We start from the raw sequence: 20,414 nt of genomic DNA, 5'->3' as shown, positions 1-20,414 counted from the left end.
TTTGCAAGCCTCTGCCTACATGCCTTTTATTAATGTCCAGTTGGTTAAAGCAAGCCACAAGATCAACAAGATTCAAGGGTTAGGGAAATAGATTTCACCTCTTGATAGGAGGAGCTACAAAGAATGTATGGTTATTTTTTTCATGAGCTCTCCAGTTCGTCAGAACCCCAAGCTTGCAGAAACTGTGGGTCTGTTGCCATTTCTCCTTGAACTTGAGCTGCTGGTTTTCTTCCACCTGATCTTCCTCAAAACCTCCCTCTACCTGGAGCCCTGCAGGCATCCAAGTTCAGGAACTAAACTTAGAACTCCAATCTTTTGACTTGGCTCAGAACAAGCATGCCTGACCCTTCCACTCATGCACGTGGGAAAGTGAAATGGATTGGATGAAAATAAAACCTAGAAAGAGGAGCCAAAGTAGGTGGCCCTACTCAGTGACGCCAAAGGAAGGTCAGGATGGCCAAGACCCCAGGTGGTGAAAGGCAAAGCAGGGAGAGCATCAGGAACGCTGAGACAGACCAGAGTGTCTGGCAAGAAAGGCATGATTGTAGAGGGGTGAGGACATGACAGAGTGCAAGGTTTACAAGGCAGCCCCTGGAAGAACTCATGAAGAGGGCAACCGCAGACAAGAAAAGAGGAGAAAACTCCTTCTTTGGAGTCAGTTCTCACCCAACTGGCTCTGCAGCAGAGCACTCAGAGGCGGCACAGAGCCAAGCGTGGCATGGCCAGGGAGGTGGTGATGTCCCACACTCTACCCTGCAGGGCTCGTGGGGAGCCCAGAAGATTACAAAACAGGATTCTTGGGGGATAAAACATAGTCTCAGTGAGTAGACATTCCAGTACATAGTACAGAACATTTCCAGATGACGCAAGAGGATGGCCGGGGAGGGCTCAGTGCATGAGGGGGACAAGGGCAAGTTCTACCAGAACTAACGGGCAGCACCTGTTACAGTGCAAACCCCCTCTTTTCATGAGAATTGTTCGGCTTTTGTTCCCAAGGATACAAAAGTATGCCTGAAGTTAATAAATGTCTTAAAAGATGACACTAGAATTGATGTGCTAAAATACACATTGAAATGAAGGGCACATCACCCCTTACGCCATATTCTTGACAAAAATGAATGAATCTAATCAAGTCTTTACGCTTCAATTCTAGGATACAGGAAATACGGGGGACAGACGAACAAGTAAAGCAACAGCATGAAGAAACACTCAGATATTCAAAATGTGGGACTTTGTACAACTCAATTGGCCTATCTTGTCACGGTTATTTAAAAAGAAGGAGGGAAGCAGTAGACTGTTCCAAAATGAGACTAAAGAGGTATATCAAGCAAATGCAATGCGGGAATGCTGATTAGATTCTAATCCCTAAAAAACTAAAATCCCAGCCATAAAACACATTTGGGAGAATAACATGGATTGCATATTAAATGATATCATGATTACTATTAAATGATTGCATATGAATGATAATGATAATGTTTCTTTGGCAGGATAACGTTATTGTGTATATGTAAGAGAACCTTCTTAATATAGGAGACGCATGCTAGAGTATTTAAGGTTTGTGCCAGTTATTAAAATGCTGTGTCTTGACTCCAAACTCACTGTACTATACTTGGCCTTGTGACGCTGGGTCTGGGACTCTGCAACCCACATGAGAGGATCTGCCAAAAGCAGGTGCTAGAGAGAGAGAGTATGCAAGGCTGGATGAGGAAGGAGAGACTTGCTCCTTCCCATCTGCTTCTTGTTCCTGTTTTGCCCCCCAGCACTGCTTCTTCACCCCAGCAGCAGGGCTTCCTTCCCACAGCAGCCACGAAATCCAGCCCCATAGAGACACCAGCACCCTCCAACCAGGCCCCTCCTCAGAGGTTTGGGTCCCAGCGCCACAAGTCAGAGACCAGCACTAGCTGAGCAGCCCCTCGGCTTCCGACAGGAGAGTCTCAGCGACAGGGAGCCTTCCTGTAGGTGTCTGGTTTAATAACCCCAATTTGTCCTTTATGCCACCAACCCAAAGGATGCTTCCTGAAACTGCCTCCACCATGATTCCTTGGAGTCCTCATTTTATTCTTCTGGTCACCTAGCCAATAACTTTGTATCTAGTTAAGTCATTATAGTAAATTGTCTCCACTCAAACAGCAGGTGCAGTTTCTGTTTCCTGAATAGGTGAAGCGCCATAATGTTCGCAACATGATTTAAAAAGATTCAGCCAAAAGGAAAAAATATCGATACAGAGATAGTGTATGTAAGTATAGATATAACACACACATACACGAACATATACTGAGACAAAGGAAAGAGAGACAAAAGTGTTGAATCTAGGTGGTGAGTACATGGGCTCATCATATTAGACCTTCACTTTTCTGCGAGTGTAAAATCTGTCACATTCAAAGTTTAAATGAAAGAAGAAGATAAGGACAATAATACCTAACTCATGTGATAGCTGTAAGAAGTAAGTTGAGATATCCATTAGGAAAAAAAAAATACTTTGCCATTTTCCCAAGTACATCTGCAGCCCCAAAGGCCATTTACCCCATGAAAAGTTCGGGTCTTGCTGGTCTGGCTCCTTTCCTGGACAGAGAAAGCACGTGGCTGTGCAAGCCATAACCCAGTACCTGCCAAGAGCATCTGCACCTGCCATCACCCACAGAGGCCCTGACTTGACAGAATCCAGGGCGGGCGGGAGGGTCTTTCACACGGGTCAAATCGTTCCAGCAGAAAAGGATCTGTGCCTTTATCGAAGACAAAGAGGACATTTCAGAAACTTCCCTGAGAAATCACTTCAACCATTATGATCGTCCCCATCAGTTCCAAACCTCTGACCTAAACCCCTCATGCTCCAGACGAAGCCCCTTCTTTTTGCTCTTTCCTCCCACAGAAGCCCCTTTTTCCATGAAAGAAGGCCTCTCCTATACCTTATGAAGTGACCCTGCACCCACGTCTTAGCAGAATGCCATCAAAACCCTGTAACCAGCTTCACTGTTCTTTCTTTTTTTTGTTCACTTTTTTTGGGTCCAGTCTCACTGAGATATAGTTGACATCTAACATGATATTAGTTTAAGGTGTACAACATAATGATCTGATATATGGATATATTGCAAAATGATTCTCATAATAAGACATCATTATTTCTTAAACACTATCTTGCTTTTCCTGCAAGCCTCTGACCACTGAGCCGCAATGAAAAGCTGGCCTCTCTTTTGGCCCTGATCACTATACCCCACATTGTGCTGGGTTTCCATCTGTTGTTTCCGGATAGAGGTTTGTTTGGTCAATCAGTGTATATCCCACTGCAGGTCATTTCACCAACATCCTTTCCTTTGTTGGCTGCACCCTCTACTGATTCAATTTTGGTGAACACAGCTGGTTTTACTGCCTTAAGGAAAACATTTGGCTACCTCAGCCCTATTAAATTTCACCCAGACAAGGAAGGTGTGTGTGAATTCTAATATGATCTTAAAATAGAAGGCCAGGGAGTCAGCCGCCCATCTCTGGAGGCTCTTTGCGAAGCTTGTCATGGAGATGACCACAAAAGAGGCAGTGCCAAGATGAAATAGCGAGCCCCACCCCAGGAAAGTGGGGTATCCAAAGTCTACGACCACTTGGCCCTAACTGCTCTGTGGTTGGCTCTGTTGTTTCCTATGTCTGAAACAGCTTCCCTGTCTTGCCTACCTCCTGAAAGCCTTCTCATCCAGTGAGGTCTGGCTCAACTGTTACAGCCCTCAAAGCTTTCTCTGCTTCCTCCAGTGAAATGACAGATAGCCAATCGGCGAATAAACACATGAAAAGATGTTCGTCCTCACAATCAGGAAAATGAACATGAAGACAGTAAGACAACACTTTTCACCCCTCAGATTATGTCGAAACAAAATGTTTGATAATACCAAGCATCAGAAGGGGTGTGGAAAAAGAAAGATTCTCATATCCTGTTTGTTGGGCTCTAAACTGGTGGAGCCTCTGTAGAGAATAAATTGGAAATATCTAGTAACATTTTAAACATGCACACCTTAGAACAAGCAATTCTGCTTCTCATCACCCACCCTTGGAGAGAGACTCCTTGCACAAATGCACAAAGAGTGTGCACAAGAATGTTAACTGAGAGATATAGGGACAAACTGGAAGCAATCTAAACATCCATCAACAGAGCAAGAAATAAACTACGGTGCGGCCATTCTAAGAAATAGCGGGCAGCAGTCAAAAAGAACATAGTAGAGAGAAGCAAGGAAATGCAGTAGCGATGAACCTGCCAGCATACGGATCTCGGTCTATGATACCATCCCCTACTGAAAGAAACCAGAGGTCCTGGGAGAAATGGATGATTCCAGGACTGAGGCAGGATAGGTACAAGATGAGCCTGGAACATTTTTGTAATGCCAGAAAGTAATGAAATACCAACAAAAAGATGGATACGTGTCACAAAGAACCAGGAAGGGGCTTCTACTGGCCAAATCTGGCCAAATCTTTGAGTCAATAATAAATAGATAGATAAACAAATACATAGGGAGAAGGGAAGGCCCTAGCTTACAAGAGAAGGCCAAGCCCACTGGTATACATGGAGGGATTGTTACAGCTAGCAAATCATCATTTTGCAACCATCTCAACAGAGATTGGTTCAGGCAAGAATCATGAAGTGTGGGACTTCCCTGGTGGCACAGTGCACTGGACTCCACGCTTCCAATACAGGGGGCCCGGGTTCGATCCCTGGTCGGGGAACTAGATCCCACATGCATGCCACAGCTAAGAGGTCGAATGTCACAACTAAGGAGCCCATGTGCTGCAACTAAGGAGCCGCTGAGCCATAGCTGAGCAGCCTGCCTGCCACAACCAAGACCCAGTGCAACTAAATCAATAAATAATTAATTAATTTTAAAAAGTTTTAAAAAAAATCGGGCTTCCCTGGTGGCGCAGTGGTTGAGAATCCGCCTGCCAATGCAGGGGACACGGGTTCGAGCCCTGGTCCGGGAAGATCCCACATGCCGCGGAGCAACTGGGCCCGTGAGCCACAACTACTGAGCCTGCACTCTAGAGCTCGTGAGCCACAACTACTGAAGCCCGCATGCCTAGAGATCGTGCTCTGCAACAAGAGAAGCCACTGCAATGAGAAGCCCGCACACCACAACGAAGAGTAGCCCCCGCTCGCCACAGCTAGAGTAAGCCCGCACACAGCAACAAAGACCCAACACAGCCAAAAATAAATAAATAAATTAAAAAAAAAATCATCAAGGGATGCTAAATCTGGGGGTAATATTGACAAGGAGCAGGCTATTTGCACCGTCTTAAGTGCCTTCCAATAGACCGCAGGATAGTTGCGGGGAACTATCAGGGGAAAAAAGGAGAAAAAAATAGTAGCTTTACAGTGGACAACTCAGACCACACCTTGCCCAGGTGATCAAAATTAGCATCACCAACGAGGGGCAGATGAGCATTGTAAGTGTGCAGATGTGGTCCCCTGAGAAGGATCCATCATCTATGTAATATTCTGGCTGAAAATGCCTAACTTGAGTCTAATCATCAATCTAATCATGAGAGAACATCAGAAAACCCCAAATAAGAAACAGCCCATTTTATAAAAAGCGACTGTATTCTTCAAAAGTGTCAATATCATAAAGTACAAAGAAAGACTGTAAAAACTGTTCCATATTAATAGAAGAACAAAAAGACATGACAGCTAAAGGCAATATCTGATCCTATACTGGATCCTATATTGGAAGGGAAAATCCTGCAAAGGACATTATTCAATTAATTGACAAAAATGGAATAAAGATGGTAGACTAGGTCAAAGTAGCACGTCAATATTATATTTAGAGGAGTTGATAATTGCTATGCCTATTTAAAAGAATATCTTGGGCTTCCCTGGTGGCACAGTGGTTAAGAATCCGCCTGCCAATGCAGGAGACACGGGTTCAAACCCTGGTCCAGGAAGATCCCACATGCCGCGGAGCAACTAAGCCCATGCACCACAACTACTGAGCCTGCGCTCTGGATCCCACGAGCCACAACTACTGAGCCCATGTGCCACAACTACTGAAGCCCGTGCGCCTAGAGCCCGTGCTCCGCAACAAGAGAAGCCACCGCAACGAGAAGCCCGCACACTGCAACGAAGAGTAGCCCCCGCTCACCGCAACTAGAGAAAAGCCCATGTGCAGCAACGAAGACCTAACGCAGCCATAAATAAATAAATAAATAAATAAATAAAAAGAATATCTTTACTTTTATGCAGTGAAGTATTTAGGAGAGCAGGGACATGAAGTACACTACTTACTTTCAAATGATTCAGAGAAGAAAATTATACTTTATCTATATAATAACATTAAATTATATATATAATGTGTGTCTATATAGTTATACTTATATAACTACATACATACATATAGTTACATACATATACGTACATATACACTATATACATACACACTCTATACTTACATATGTATAACTATATACATACATATATATACAGACATATATAACAAACGTGAAATCTGGAGAAAGGATATTTGAAGATTCTTTGAACTATTCTTATTCTTGCAACTTTTGTGTTTCAAAAGAAGTTGTTGCTTCAGAATAAAAAGTTGAAGAAAAGAATGATGTAGGTATACATACTAACATAGAAAAAGCTTCAAATATACTGTTGAATGAAAAAAGAAAATCTGCAAGATAATTCACTTAGTGTGATAGTTCCCATATTATATCCATTTGTACATAAGGTCTGGAGGAATACCTACCAAATTGATCATGTGGTTTACCTTTGGGGAAGAGACTAGGAGACCAGGGTAGCTGTTATAGAATAGCTCACCTGCGATATTTTTATTTTTTAGAAGAGTTTATTTATGAATTGCTCATGCAATTAGAAATAACTTTTTTCTTAAAGGCTAAAGTTGCCTTGCTGTCAATTCCCACTGCTGACAAGGATCACAGCTCAGGTTTTCTGAGACAGTACTCATTTAAATATTTGAGCCCACTCTCACATATGACAGTCTCAGAAACTCTCCAGCTTTGGGGTTTAGGAAATCTGGTCAGGAAATGGCAGCGGCCTGGAGTGTTTGGAAAGACCCTGGGCTTCAGACTCAAACCTGCCTCCATCTTTCCCATCTTTCACCGACAGTGAAATCTTAGGCAAGAGACAGACCTCCAGGAACCTCAGTTCCCTTACCTGTACAAAGGGAAAAGAATGCTTCTAGAGCAGAGTGGCTGAGCTTTAGGTACGATGTACATAATTTACGTGTCCTTAGCAGATGCACACAGAATGCCAAGCCCATCCTGGGGCTGGCACAGAGCATCTGTTTATTGTTATTCATTCTACCGTTTTTAGTGATTTGTTTGCTCTTCACTCTTGCTCTGTGAGCGCAGTGGCTCTTTAAGGAAGGGTCCATCCCTTATTTGTTCTCTGCTCCCAAATGTGCCCTCACAGAACACTCTGTAATTGGCACCTGACAAACACTGGTGGCAGGGTAAATGAACCTTGGCACAGCAAATCTGGAGCAACATGGAAGTATGCTGTGAGGCCTCAGGTTTACTTTACAATTATCAAATATAAGGAAACACGGCCTCTGAAGTCACCATGTAGAAATCTATAAGTGCCAAGAAGATGAAGACGTGACCAATGACCCCACGTGTTCCAGAGCAACAGAGGTGAAAGAGCATTGTCAGCATTCCTCAAAGCCAGAGGTGTTATTTAGTAACAGGTATTATTTTTAAATGTTCTGTGGTCTAAAAATGTTTAGAAATGCCAAATTAGACAAAACTAAACAGGCTTATTCACTGCAGGACTTATCAGCTCCTTTAATATGCTAATCTGCATCATGAATATCCAACCGTGTAATTTGCATCATATTCCAGGCTTATTTGAGACTCCCTATTTTTTTTTTTTTTTTTTCTTTTAAGGATCTCAAGGTCTAGATCCCATAAAATATGCTTTGGAAAATGCTGCTCAGAGTTTTCTCCACTGTCAGTGTCTGGTAAGAATAGTACCTAGTGGAAATTTAACAATGTAACTTGCCTACCTAACCCAAGAGGGCGAGGGAATTAACTAAGCCATGAGTTAACCAAGCCATTTTTAAAGGTCACTGTCAATTCCCCTCATATTCCTCCTGTTCCTTTGCCCTGCTGGTCCAAGGAACATGTGCAAAGAACCCTGACCAAAAAAAAAAAAAAAAAAAATCATGGTTATGACTCCCAAACTGAAAAGATAGACCCCGATATCATCATTCCAGTCTAACCAAGAGCGGATAGGACAAATGGCTGAAATAGCCAGGATCTTGCGCTAGGGCCAAGTCACGGACCACAGGTAGAAATGCTTGTCCCTACACCAGCCGACTGGAATATTTAAGCAAATGTTCCACAGGATCAGGCTAGGAAGACCAAATGTCATACTCATGCTCATTATGACCTCAAAAAACAGGCCGTGTGACAGTCCAAATTGTCACCTTTTTATTCATTATCTCTGAGTTAAGAGAAATCTGTTATGCTATAGTCTATCCAGCATCTATGCCCCCCTTTTTGGGTAACAGCACACTTTTTTGGGGGGAGTTGTTCTTCTTTTCTCCCTACCCACTCCCCATTGCATAGTCTTGGGGGGCCAGTTAATTCAGGCGTCCTGTGCTCCCCTGCCCAAGGAGTGGGTACTGGAGCCATGAGAGGGTCGATTAGACCCAGTTCACCCAGAAGTTTCGAAGCTAGAATAGAGCGATACAAGGCCAAAAAAGGTTAGACTCTGATGGTTGGTAAAGCCCCAGAGACAGCATTTAAGTCCTGCTACCCAGGTCCCCAGCATTGTCCTGGGTCCCCTCCTTTGCAGGACTCAGGCACTCAGCTTTTCTTTTCATCCTCAGTGCGCCCGATGTCCTGCCGATAAATTCCCAGAGAGTTTCTGTTGCTTGCAGCTGAAGAACCTGGCCCAATACACTGAGCAAAACAACCTCAGCAAATCCCTACTTACCTTTCCTTTAACTGGACTTCAAATCTGAAAGCGACCTGAAAGCTTCCCTGACAGCCTAAACCTCCGAGTTTTGCACAAAAAGGTTACTGAGGCCACACAGACAGTGTCCTTCAGTTCACTAGTGATGGTCATGTTTCCCACCTGCCTGTGTGTCCTGAGCAGATTTCCAAACAACTTCCATTTTCCACTTAGATACAACCTAAACTGCCCTGGGTAGAAGGTCTGAATTATGACTATTTTTCCTCCCCTCCTGTGCCAAAACTGGTCCACCACCGCCACTTATCAAATACTGCACGAGACTGCGGGCATCCTTTAAATATTCCAAGGAGCCTTTGCATACCCCCTAAATGTTCACAGCCTGCCACTCAGCACAGCCTTTCGGCTCCATGTTCTGAAGGCTCCTGCCTTCGGTAAGGAGCTCCAAGTTCTCGGGTTCTTGTTAGCGGCTCACCAGGGATCGCCACACCAAGCACGTTCTGTTCTGAGTGTGGCCCCAGTATGTTTCATTTCATCAGCAAGGCACGAGTTTATTCTGGAGAGAGATGTTTTGGACACATTCATAGTAGCCAACAAGCAGTACTTCCTTATATGCAGAACACAAAATCATCACATAAAAATCTGACCCAACTGCCAGTGTGGGGTTTAAAATAAACAAACTCACCCCGAAAATTACCTCTCTGGGCTGGCCAATTTTGCACCTCAGAATCACAGGCTGCAACAGTGGTACGGAGTCTGTAAAAATCAGACCACAGTGATCTTTGGTTCTTCGCCGGAGCGGCTGGGGACCAAAGCTTCCATTTTTCTCTGTTGAGCCGGAGGTCTTCACTGGTCGCTGGACATACATTTCAAATCTGCGCCCTTTGAAAAAGCAACGACAAAGGAGAGTTGGCCCAAGTTCTTCCCTGCAGCGCTGCCCAGGACTTTCCAAGCAAGGGCAGGAAGGGAACCCAGACTTGCCTACGTTCTCCGAGGGAGTCGAGAAGCATGCTGCCCTGCCCATACCCAGCTGGTCAGCCCTGTGCCTTCTCTCTCGCTTTCCCTCTGCTCTGCACATTCTTTGTTTCCTTCCTCATTTCAGGAAGCATACTCCAAACCCCACCTACCTCTCCACCCCCCAACCTGAGTGAGGTGCCTGCAGCCCGACCCACCCCGCTGTGCTCCCCTCTGTAATAGAACTCCATCATGCGACTCTTCCAGTGTCCATTTATGGTCCTCCTCCCCCACTGGATGACTGTGAGTTCCCGGAGAGCAAGGGGTGTATCTGTGTCCATGTCCCCAGTCCCCAGCAGGCGCTCAATGAACAGAACAGAGCTAAAGACACAGAAGGACCACAGACACAATGATGATCACAACTCCTGGCCCCAGGAGGAAGCAGCTCTGTCGATGGGTCACGCAGCTCTGCTTGAGCCAGACCCACCACGCCCAGGGAAGAGATGGCCTGGCCTCGCCCTCCATAGCTCTCCACACGGCCAGCATCCCCAAAGTATTAAGATGAGTGGGACCTCCAAGGGGCTGCGAGAGTAGCATTTGAGATGAAGGCATCCAGAACCAAGCACCTGGGTTCAAATTCTGCCTCCACTACCCAATAGCTGTATGAACATGGGCAAGTTAGCCTCTAGATGCCTTGATTTCCTTGTCTGAAAAGCGGGATAATTATAATACACCATCATAGTATTATTCCAAAGATAGGTGAGTTAACCTCGCTAAAACCCTTTGTGCCTTAACTATGTATTAGTTATTTTTATTAGGGTATAATTTACATATGATTGTATAAGGTTAAGGTATACGATGTGTTGATTTCATACATTTATATATTGCAGTATGATTATCACCATAGCTTTAGCTAACACCTCTATCACATGACATAATTAACGTTCCTCTTTTGTGGTGAGAACATTTAAAATCCAGTCTGTTAGCAATTTTGAAGTACTGTATATAAAACAGTATTTCTAACTATAGTCACTATACCTAAAATGGTTTAGGCGGTACCAGACATAGCCTTAAAAAACATTCAATCAAGGGATTAATTCATTTGCAATTCTCTTTCAAACTTTCTGATTATTTCAAGGAAAAAGTAGCAGTTTAACACATCTCTAAAACTTGCTGTTCTCACTTTCAACAAAGAGAAAGAAGCCCTCGAGCTCAAGTCTCTGGCAGATCTAGCTGAAATGCATAAAGTGATTTTGCTTTTTTTGTATTATTTTTATGGTTTCATGGCGGTTGACACGGGCAGTGCGAATAAAACGGAGAGTGGTATCAATTTTCCATTTAAAATAAATCTATTGATATTAAATAGTGAGTAGAAAAAAAAATAGTGAGTAGGTTCAAAGGAAAATATGAAGTAACAATGTGAGTACAGTCGACCCTCAGCATCCACGGGTTCCGCACCTGCAGGTTAACCAGCCGGGGAGGGACTGGGTGAATACACACATGCAGAACCCACGGATACAGAGGGCTGACTGTACTGCACCATTTTATAAAGGGACTTGAGCATCCTTGGATTTTGGTATCCATGGGGGTCCTGGAACCAATCCCCCACAGATATGAGGGGCAACTGCAGTTGCAAACATACTACGGCAAAAATCATGAAAGTGAGATCCAAATGCCTCAGGTGTGGACAGTACAGATATACACTAAGGGATGCCTGGAAGTAGAGGTCCCCCTAGTGTGTACTGTGCCCAGAGAACGCTCAGGAAGCTGACCAATGGCAAAGCCCTGCCTCCAGAGGAAGCCAGGACCTCAAAGTGCCCCTGAGACAGAGCACAGTACAAGATGGCAGACACGGCTGAACTTAGAGGTGAGTCTCCTGCTCATGGGCCTGGGCGGAGGTCAGCAGTGGCTGGAACAGCTCAAGAGGCTCTGTGAAAGAGGGTGGACCAGACAGGCAGCATCGGCATCTACATACACCAGGAGTCTCACGAGAGAAAAGCAGACTTCGCTTATGACCAAGTGAGGGTCAGGCAAACGCCTGATGCACTTCCTTGGAACCTGGTGTCTCCTGCATTCCCTGCCATCCATGCAACTGAGGGCAAGCGCTGGAAGGAAGCAGTTTCAGGCGGCAAAGACACCCACTGGGCCTTTCCCAGCGGCGCTGCAAAACAACTCGATGGCATCTCTGGGCAAATGGGATATTCAACTCAAGCTACGATCCCATGGTTTTCTTTGCGTTTCTGGCTCATCCATTTGTGATGTTCATTGGAGGGGGACATAGGTGAAGAGGTCTAGCTTGCTTTTCAAACCAGTTGTGTTCCCTCCCAGGCTCACCCACATACAGAGACTGCCCTCTCGCTGTCCTCTGGCCAGCTGGCCACCAAAACCATGCCCTGGACATGCACGGGGGGGGGGGGCATGCAGGGGACTCCCTATGCCTCCTCCCTCAACCAGCACAAATGACAAGACACAGGCCAGCTCTCCAGGCGCACCCAGGCTTTTGGGCGAGAGAGTTATATGAACAACTCACTCTAAAACCTAACAGCTACCACTTCTGAGGGACCTGCCCTGTGCCAGGCACGTTATTGCATCCTCACGAGAAACTCCCCATCGCGCACATGAGGGAACTCAGAGAGGGGAAGTGGTGAGCAGCCAGGATGTGACACAGGCTGTTTTGTGGACCCAGGTCTCTGTGCCTCAAAGGCCACACTCTTGCCATCCCACTGCCCCCCTCCCCAGCCTCACAAGGAAATGGGTGTCGTGATGGTGCTATCCAGAGTGTTGGGAGATCACGGATTTAATTCTGCTTAGGGCAACGAGAGAAGCCCCCCAGAGAAGGTGATATTTGAGCTGAGATCTTAAGGACAAGTGAGGACTTGGATGGCAAAGCAAAATAATCTAGACTATGTTCATTCATAGATTCATTCATTCCATGCTGTATTTCCATGGTAGGTACTAGGTACTAGGAATTTGGTGATGAAAAGACAGAGCTCCTATCTTCCTAGCGGAGGAGACAAAAGAAAAAGAATGAATTAAGTTACCTCTAATTGTGCTGTGAGGAGATGAATAAGGAACTGAAATGGCGAATACTGGGGAAATCTATTTTAAGACAGTCAGGGGATGTCTTTCTGAGGAGGTGACATTTTTGCTGAGCAAGAATGATGAGGTGATGGTGCTATTCATATAAAGTGAGAGTAAGTGTTCCAGGCAGAAAGAATGGTATGTGCAAAGGCCCTGAGGCTGGAAAGGGAATTGTATGTTCATGGAACTGAAAGATAAGAATGTTTGGAAACAAGTGAGTCCAAGGAACAGCATTGCTCAAAAGGAAGCCAGGGAGAGAGGCCAGAGACAGATGGTGTAGGTTCTATTCTAAGTGCAGTGGGAGGTTCCTGATGGATTTTCGGCTTGGAAGTTATATAATCCAACTTACCCTCTAAGATCAGAGCTCAGTTCCCTCATCTGTAAAATGGGAGTAAATAAGAGAATGCACAGAGAAATGCAAATCAAAACTACAATGAGGTACCACCTCACACCAGTCAGAATGGCTATTATTAAAAACTCTACAGGGCCTCCCTGGTGGCGCAGAATCCACCTGTCAATGCAGGGGACACAGGTTCGAGCCCTGGTCTGGGAAGATCCCACATGCCACGGAGCAGCCAAACCCATGCACCACAACTACTAAGCCTGTGCTCCAGAGCCCGCGAGCCACAACTAGGGAGAAGCCTGCGTGCAGCAACGAAGACCCAACGCAGCCAAAAATCAATAAATAAAATAAATAAATTTATAAAAATTAAAATCTCTACAAATAACAAATGCTGGAGACGGTGTGGAGAAAAGGGAACCCTCCTACACTGTTGGTGGGAATGTAAATTGGTGCAGCCACTATGGAAAACAGTATGGAGGTTCCTCAAAAAACTATGATCCAGCAATCCCACTCCTGGGCATATATCTGGAGAAAACTGTAGTCAAAAAGATACATGCATCCTTATGTTCATAGCAGCACTATTCACCTGAATGAACAGTGACATGGAAACAACCTAAATGTCCATAGACAGATGAATGGATAAAGAAGATGTAGTATATACATATACGGCGGAATATTACTCAGCCATGAAAAAGAATGAAATAATGCCATTTGCAGCAACATGGATGGACCTAGAGATTATCATGCTAAGTGAAATAAGTCAGAAAGAGAAAGACAAATGCCATATGATATCACTTATAGGTGGAATCTAAAATATGACACAAATGAACATATCTGTGGAACAGACTCACAGACATAGACTTGTGGTTGCCAAGGGGGAAGGGGGTGGGGGAGAGATGGACTGGGAGTTTGGGGTTAGCAGATGCAAACTATTACATTCAGAATGGATAAACAACAAGGTCCTACTGTATAGCACAGGGAACTATATACAATATCCTGTGATAAACCATAATGGAAAAGAATATGAAAAAGAATGTATGCATATGTATAACTGAATCACTCTGCTATACAGCAGAAATTAATACAACACTGTAAATCAACTATACTTGAATAAAACAACATTTTTAAAAAATAAGAGAATGCATTTTAAAAAAAAGTACCCTGCCTGGTCAGAGGATGGATTGAAGATGTTCTGAAATGTGAGCTTGCATCAAAATCACCTGGGGTGCTTGTAAAACTCAAGACTTCTGGGCCCCACTCCCAGAGACTCTGATGCAATAGGTCTGGGGGAGGCCCAAGAATATGCATTGCTAACAAGTTCCCAGGTGTTGCTCCTGCTGCTAGTCTTGGGACCCCACTTTGAGAACTCTTGGATTAGAGAGAATAAAGAAGTGAGAGGTGCCATTGGGGTGCTGTTGCAATCATGAAGAGCTGAGGGAGTAAGATGATGTCAGTGAGATGGAGAAAAGTGGTCCAGAAGAGTTTTATCCTGGAGGTACCATGGACAAGACTAGCCAATAGATTGGCTGTTGGGGATGAGGGAAAAGGAGAAATCGGACACGAAACTCCTGGATCTCTGGATCTCTGCTTGAGCAACTTGGCAATGATAGTGGCAGAAACTGAAATGGGGAACCCTTAAGGATGGGTGAATTTGGAAATAAGGGCTGGGACATTCTAACTTTGAGATCTCTGCAATCCCAAAATGGTAATGTCAAGCGGGCAGGAGGAGCCTTCATAAGACAGCAGTCATATTTATCTTGCTTTCCATTTTATCCCAAGACCTGAGTCCAGGGCCTCCTGGTACATAATAAATATTCAGAAAACCTATGTTAAAGGTTGAAGAATAAATGGAGGCTGAGGAGCTAGGATAAGCAAAGGCACTGGGGCACCAAATGCTGCCATGTTGGAGGAGGCTGTGAACAGTCACTCTTGAGGCTTCACCACTGGACCAGTGGTACCACCAGCTCCATCACTTCCTGACCTTGGCATGCATGATGGAGCGGGAGGTTGGGGGGTAGAACAAAAGACAGAAATGAGCTCCCCAATTCAATGTAGGGCTCTTCCTTTAGAAGTCAGAGATGTCACATTTGAGCCTTTCTTGGGTGGGTTTTGAGACGGAAAGGTTTGAACTGTGAGCTTAATGAGCATGAAGGCCAGAGGAATCTAGCTAACATGGGTTTTTTATAAAATAAATCATGGGAAAATCAAGCTGTGCAACTTGGGGAAATGAGGAGGGAGGGATGGGGAGACAGGGGGAGAAGACAGAGGACAGAACAGGAAAAGTGACTTGACCAAGACTGTCTACCCACTAAGGGTACAAGGGGCCAGCCTCCAGACCTTCACTCCCAGGCCAACCTCGACCCTGGGGTCCTCACCACATTTCAAGCAGGGATGATGGACCCTCGGCCTCCCCACTTACCAAGTTGTAAATTAAAAGGCTGTAATTCCAGCCAGGGGTTCTGGTGACATCATAAACCGCAGAACCACAAGCTCAATTCACCAGAAGCCCCAAGATGGAATTACACCCTTTTTTCCTAATCCAGGCAGCTCTGGTCACTGCCATTTTTTTTCATGATATAATAGAAGTGAGCGATATTTTAACTATTTGCACGTGGCCTTTCTCGTCCAGCAGTTGAGACTCCTCTCCCTTCTCCTCTCTCCTTCTCCTCTCCCACCCCGCTGTGTGCTTTTCTCCTAAGGGGTTTCCTAAAGGGACGTCCCCTGCTTTCCGAGGCTGCCCCTCCTCCAGGCCCACTCCCTTCCCCTCTTCCCTCCACATCTCTTCTGCTATTCTGTCTCCTCTTATTGACTAGCAGCTCCCTGACTTCTACCTTAAATCTGCTTTTCAAAAGAAGTACAGTCTCCTCTGGGTCCAGGACAAGATCCTGGAGAACAGACCCCTGACTGTGTCTGGAATACACTCCCCAAAGTAGCCTGAACAGGAAGTCATGAATGAATCCAGGAAGTTTACAGCTTAAAGATGAATCTTTCTGAAAGCAGATGAATGCTTCCAATATCTGTTTGTTGGGGTTTGGATTTGAGTCCTAACTTTCATAAAATTTTGCTTGACACAATGTATACCTGGACATCACGTTACCTTTACCCCTGCTTCCCCACCTTAAGCTTATGGTTGGTACTTAAGTTCCTATGGGAATCTCATGTAGAGGGAAAAACCACAACGAAGGGCAATAATAAAAGCAGTCATCTGGGCGGTGGGAATGGGAAGGATTGGGAGTTTGGGATTAGCAGATGCAAACTATTATATATAAGATGGATAAACAACAAGGTCCTACTGTATAGCGCAGAAAACTATATTCAACATCCTGTGATAAACCATAATGGAAAAGAATATAAAAAAAGAATGTATACATATGTGTAACTGAACCCCTTTGCTGTACAGCAGAAACTAACACAACATTGTAAATCAACTATATGGCACTAAAAATAATAAAAAATGAAAAAGCAGTTATCACTTGATGAGTGCCTCCTATGTCTCAGATGCTTATCGTAGTCTTCATCTCTTGCATAGAGATGTTATTTTCCTCATTTTATGGAGGAGGGAAACTGAGGCTCAGAAATGTGGAGTATTTTGCCCAGTCCCACAACTACTAAGTAAAGCCCTTGGATTTGACCCCAATCTGACTCAAAAACCTCTGTATACATGCTCTCTCAGTATCCCCTCACATAAAATATTTTGAGAATAAGTGTTTCATGGGACTCTAAGAGGACTTTAACGATTGATCTTCATGTAACAGGATTTTTTTTTAATTTCAGAAGGGGTGAAAATTCTACATTCTTTTAGGGTACAATCAGAATTAAAAAAAACCCATTCCAAATGCTTTGCATATTTTTTTAAAAACAACAAAGTAAATTATTTCAAAAAGATTATGACTTCCCCCAAACCAAAAACAAGCAAAAAAAAAGCTCAATTCCACATTGACATAATTTGGCAGAAACGCAGTGGACCAGTGACTCTCTTTATAAGGTGTCGTCCACGAAACACCTACATTGGAGATGGCAGCTTTCAAAAGAGATCATTTGCACAGGTCTGTGTGCCCCGGATGTGTGCACCGTGCAGTGCAAACCCTGAGCATCTTGGAGATGGCCCGCAGTGGGAGAGGCAGGCCACTTGAGCATCTTGGATGTCCTCCAATGGCAAGAGAGAGAGGAGGGGCAGAGAGTCCGTGCTTCAGGGGTTAAAGGACTTCGGGATTTTATAACAATATAATGATGCTACCGCTGAACAGAGGCTGCAGCTCACGCACTTCATAAAAGAAAAAGAAATACATCTGACGTCATTTCAGAACGCTAGCTGCAAACGTTTTAGAAAAGTTGGACTAGAAGAGAAAAAAAGCGCCGGTTTTCTCTTCTTCAGAAAATGTATCTCTGCCTAAAGAAGCACATGTTTGGATGGTTTAAGGAAGATGTGTGAGGCAGTGACCTAATTTTTTTCCTCTAGCATCAGGGATAGTAAATAACATCTTCCCAGAGACTACAAATGGGGAAAGATCGTCAGCATATATTACATGAGGCTACAATGTGGAAGTGAATGCCGTCGTGAACAAGCAGGCGCCTTGCTTCTCCAACTTCAAAGTGACATGACAAAATCTCCTGGTGATGGAGAACAATTTATTCACTCCCAGCAACAAACATTTAATTACCAAATTAAGCCCATAGCATTGTACTGCAGGATGGAAAATCATCATCATCTTCTAAATGTAGAAAGACAATGAATTTGAAAACATCATGTGGGTTTTTCTTACAGACTGAATGTCCAGGATCCCACTGGCTATGCTCACATACACAGACCTTCAGGCCAAGCCAGCCTTGATCAACCGCAGAGAAAGCACCAAGAGTTCTGATGAGACAGTAGTTAAGAGTATGAGCTCTGGGGCCAGACTACCTAGGTCCAAACTTGGCTCTGTGATCTTGGGCTGTATAAGCCTCAGTTTTCTTGCCCGTAAAATGAGGATAAGAGTGCCCTACCTCATGGGCTTGTTGGGAGGATTAAATGAAGCAATACACATAAAGTGCTTATAACAGTATGTAGTAAACACTCAATAATTGACAAATATCACAAGCCTTTTCTCCCCCATTACTATGCTTGTGTTGGCTAGAACTCTTGCCAGAGATAGAAAATCGGTCTCAAACTTAGCTTACTTAACTGAAAAGTCCAGGGGAGTACCAGCCTCAAGTACAGCTTGATCCTGGGACTCCAATGGTACTGTCAGGCCCTGATCTCTCTCTCTTCTCTCCCTCTCTCTCCATCTCATCTCTCCTTCCTCCAGCATAGCTCCACTCTCAGACAAGCTCACCCCTCATGGTGGCAAGATGGCTGCAACAGCATCAGCCTGTATCCCTCCAGGTTTAAGTCCAGCAAGAAAGGATGTAGCTTATATCTCGGTAGATCCCGCACAAACTTGGGAATTCAATCTAACAACACCAGTACAAATCATTGCTCATCATTTCCCTTATTACTGACAAGGTTGAGCACATTTCATTTTCATGGTATTTATATCATTAAAGGGTCTTAAGATCATCATTTTACTGAAAACCTTCATGTTCATCATGCACAATATGAGAAGAGCATATATATTTACTTTAGGGGGTGTCCCAGATCTGCCAAAATTAGAGGCTCCTCCCCTTTGGGCACAAGACCTTCTCTCTGATGATCTGTCAGTCTCCTGAAGCATTCTGCTAAAATAGTAACTTCGTGGTGGCCGTACCCATGCTCAACTCCACCTGAAAAACTGAAACCACAGCAATGCCCAAGCCCCTTCATCTCACATACTCTTCACCCCCAAGTCCCCACCTGACACCCTCTTGGCTCCTGGGGCTGCTAATTTCCTCCAAGCACCGTGGAGAATGTCTGGCTTTAGTGGTTCCCATTCGTTTTGGCATCATCTGAGATCAAGTGCCTGCTCTTTTCGAAACACTTGCAAACTTGCTTCCTTGGCTGCCCAAATTCCCGTCTCTCAACAAAAAAGTGCTGGGAGAGCTAACCTACCAACTTTTCTGCACAAACTTTCTGAACACCATGGTTCCAGGGGGTTCACTGTCTAATATCCGCAGGAAGCTGGGAGCCAAAAATTCTCCCCACCAACACCCTTCATGCCCTTGGCTTTGCTCCCAAGCTATTTTTGGCCCAGGTAAGTCCTGCTCTCTTTAAGGACTTGACTCAAGTGTCACCTGAATCTCCAAAACTGGGGTTAGTCCTTCTTACCTCTCTACTCCCAGGCCATTTGGCTCACATCCAGAAGAGTGCTGGGCTCAGATTGTTGGCTTTCTCACCCACATTTTCCCCCACCTGCCTACAGCTAGCACAGCATCCAACACAGAGTTCCAGCTCGGCACATGTTGGCTGAATGAGTCCCCACTTGAATGATGGGATATACATCTACACCTGAGAACCTCATCATCCGCATGACCCCACTGCAGTGCTTCCTGAAGTGCGGTGTACATCCTCATGACTCATAGTAAGAAGCAAGGAAACAGGATTGGGCTTTCCTACTCTTGTTTTACCAAATTCTGTGCCACTGAACGTGGCTCAAAATGGTATCAGAGTGCCCTTATGGTGGTTGTAGGTCTGAAGAAGAAAATAAGTAGTTTGAGAAATCACTTCCCAAGTGCTTCCAACATGCAAAGAGCTGAAAGGAAAAGTGAGTATATGTATCAGTCAGGTTAGGCTAGGTTTTGCTGCAGTAACAAATAATCCCTAAATCCCAGTAACTTTTAACAACAAAGGTTTATTTCTTGCTCATGGTACACATCCACTGTGGGTTGGCAAGAGTATCCAGGCTGATAGAGCAGCCAACCGCCTCAAATAAGTTTAGTCAACATCCAAGAAGGCATAAAAATATTTGGTGAGCAGCATTCATGAGGACCATAATAGGTAAGTTCTGGGCCTTGAGCTTTGTCTTTGTTGGAGGAGGAATAACATGTAAAGGAGGAATAAAAAGGGCATCAATCGTACAAAAGAGGAAAGAAAGGTGGGGGCAGGGGGAATGCTGGGGTAGAATGAACAGGCCTCAGGATCCCATGAGTGCATGATTAAGTCGCTGAGTCTAGACCTATTGTTTGTTACGTGTGTAATATGTACCTGGTAAGCTCTTGCTCTAAGCTTTTGGA

General features: G+C 44.6%; 1 long non-coding RNA gene across 1 annotated transcript in view; it reads right to left on the bottom strand.

The window, feature by feature from the left end:
- LOC118893244 overlaps positions 1-20,414 on the bottom strand; it is a 143,849-nt gene that overhangs the window by 80,426 nt on the left and 43,009 nt on the right. Inside the window, exon 2 of the long non-coding RNA XR_005019439.1 lies at positions 9,606-9,790. This is a non-coding gene — a long non-coding RNA (uncharacterized LOC118893244). The remainder of the gene's footprint in view (positions 1-9,605; positions 9,791-20,414) is intronic.

Source organism: Balaenoptera musculus, chromosome 3, assembly GCF_009873245.2.
Source record: "Balaenoptera musculus isolate JJ_BM4_2016_0621 chromosome 3, mBalMus1.pri.v3, whole genome shotgun sequence".
In the NCBI taxonomy this organism is placed as follows: domain Eukaryota; kingdom Metazoa; phylum Chordata; class Mammalia; order Artiodactyla; family Balaenopteridae; genus Balaenoptera; species Balaenoptera musculus.
Note: the sequence above shows the minus strand (reverse complement) of the source record. Positions and strands in the feature narration are given on the sequence as shown.